Source organism: Chiloscyllium punctatum, chromosome 44 (assembly GCF_047496795.1).
Source record: "Chiloscyllium punctatum isolate Juve2018m chromosome 44, sChiPun1.3, whole genome shotgun sequence".
NCBI classification, from domain to species: Eukaryota; Metazoa; Chordata; class Chondrichthyes; order Orectolobiformes; family Hemiscylliidae; genus Chiloscyllium; species Chiloscyllium punctatum.
Window position 1 is genome coordinate 45,243,977 of NC_092782.1, and position 2,854 is coordinate 45,246,830.

Here is a 2,854-nt window from a genome sequence, read left to right on the forward strand (position 1 = left end):
GGGGAAGTGAGATAGATTTGGCAAATAGGGTTAAGGAGAATCCAAAAGGGTTTTTACAAATACATTATGGACAAAAGCATAACTAGGGAGAGAAAGGGCCCCTCAAAAGTCAGCAAGGCGGCCTTTGCATGGAGCCGCAGGCAATGGGGGAAGATACTAAACAAGTATTTTGCATCAGTATTTACGGTGGAAAAGGACATGGAAGATACAGAATGTAAGGAAATAGATGGTGACATCTTGAAAAACGTCCATATTGCAGAGGAGGAAGTGCTGGATGTCTGGAAATGCCTAAAAGTGGATAAATCCCCAGGAACTGATCAGCTGTACCCTAAAACTCTGTGGAAACTAGGGAATTGATTGCTGGCCTCTTGCTGAGATATTTGTATCGTCGAGTCACAGGTGAGGTGCCGGAAGACTGGAGGTTGGCTAACATGGTGCAACTGTTTAAGAAAAGGTGGAAAGGACAAGCAAGGGAACTATAGACTGGTGAGCCGGACATCAGTAGTGGGCAAGTTGTTGGAGGGAATCCTGAGGGACAAGATGTACATGTATTTGGAAAGGCAAGAACTGATTAGGACTGATTATGGATATTCAACATGGCTTTGTGCATGGGAAATCATGTCTCATGAACTGGAGTTTTTTGAGGAAGTAACAAAGAGGATTGATTAGGGCAGAGCGGTAGACATGATTTATATAGACTTCAGTAAGACATTCGTCAAGGTTCCCCATGGGAGATTGATTAGCAAAGGTGAGATCTCATGGAAAAGAGGGAGAACTAGCTATTTGGATACAGAACTGGCTCAAAGATGGTGGTGGAGGGTTGTTTTTCAGACTGGAGTGCCACTACTTTTCATTGTTTATATAAATGATTTGGATGTGAGCATAAGAGGTACAGTTAGTAAGTTTGCAGATGACACCAAAATTAGAGCTGTATTGGACAGCAAAGAAGGTTACCTCAGTTTACAAAGGGATCTTGATCAGATGGGCCAATGGACTGAGAAGTGGCAGATGGAGTTTAATTTAGAAAGATGATAGGTGCTGCATTTTGGGAAAGCAAATCTTAGCAGGACTTATACACTTAATGGTAAGGTCCTAGAGAGAGTGTTGCTGAACAAAGAGACCTTGGAGTGCAGGTTCATAACTCCTTGAAAGTGGAGTCGCAGGTAGATAGGATAGTGAAGGCGGCATTTGGTATGCTTTCTTTTATTGGTCAGAGTATTGAGTACAGGAGTTGGGAGGTCATGTTGCGGGTGTACAGGACATTGGTTAGGCCACTGTTGGAATAGTGCGTGTAATTCTGGTCTCCTTTCTACTGGAAAAATGTTGTGAAACTTGAAACGGTTCAGTAAAGATAGGATGTTGTCAGGGTTGGAGGATTGGAGCTATAGGGAGAGGGTGAAAAGGCTGGGGCTGTTTTCCCTGGAGTATCAGAGGTTTACAAAATTATGAGGGGCATGGTCAGGATAAACAGGCAAAGTCTATTCCCTGGGGTCAGGGAGTCCAGAACTAGAGGGCATTGGTTTAGGGTGAGAGGGGAAAGATACAAAAGAGACCTACAGGGCAACTTTTTCACACAGAGGATGGTATAGGTATGGAATGAGCTGCCAAATGAAGTGGTGGAGGCTAGTACAATTGCTACATTTAAAAAGGTATCTGGATGGGTATATGAATAGGAAGGGTTTGGAGGGATATGGGCCTAGGCGCTGGCAGGTGGGACTAGATTGTGTTGGGATATCTGGTCGGCATGGACTATTTGGACCAAAGGGTCTGTTTCTGTGCTGTACATCTCTATGACTCCACACATTCCTGAACACTGTGGACAATTTAGCATGGCCAATTCACCTAGCTTGCACATCTTTGAATTGTGGAAGGAAACAGGAGCACCCAGAGGAAACCCACGCAGACATAGGGAGAATGTGTGAACTCCACATGGTCGCCAGAGGCTGGAATCAAATCAGGGTCCCTGGCACTGAGAGGTAGCAGTGCTAACCACTGAGCCACTGTGCCACACCAAATATGCCCTCTAGTTTTGAACTCCACTATCCTCAGGTAAAAAAAAAATTGCTATTCACCTTATGTATGGCCTTCATGATTTTATATATGTCTAAAAGGTCACCCCTCAACCTCATACTCCTGTGATAGAAGTCCCAGCCTATCCTTAGAATTCAAACCTTGTTGTTACATCTAAAGACCTCATAAATGGTAATTAACACTGCAGAGGAATATTTTCTACTTACATTAACATTTATAATGGAAATTACACAAACATAACCAGATTAACTTTACTACCACTAGTAGAAAGCACAATTATAGTAGGACCAGTTTACATTCAGGAGCTCCAAATGGAATAAGAAATTGTATGTCTAAAATGGGCACTCAATTCTATGTGCACATCAATTCTTATATTTCCACTTGCTGCTTCACTGGACGATTAAAGTTAGATTACAATTGCTCATTAAATCAAGCCCCAGTGAATGAAGTAATCAAAGAAACCTATATAAAATGAACACAATTTCAAAAATAATTAGTTGTCAAACATTGTGATAGTTACTCCTGGATGACTGATATGCTTTACTTCCTTTTCAATTAGTTTGGAAATGTCTGGTTGGGTAGTGACAAGTACTCCATGAAAATAATTTGCAAGAATAGCTCAGCAGCTATCAAAGAGGGCAATATAGAAAGAGGAAAACCTACAAGACTGTGGGAGGAAAAGGGTCTTGTAGAGAAACTACAACAATTGAAATAGAGTTCATGATCAATAACATTCAAGGGCTAGAATAAAAAGACTGCAAAACAAGAGATCAAAGCAAATCACACAACAAATGGAACATCAGAGAAAAGAAAAATAAATACC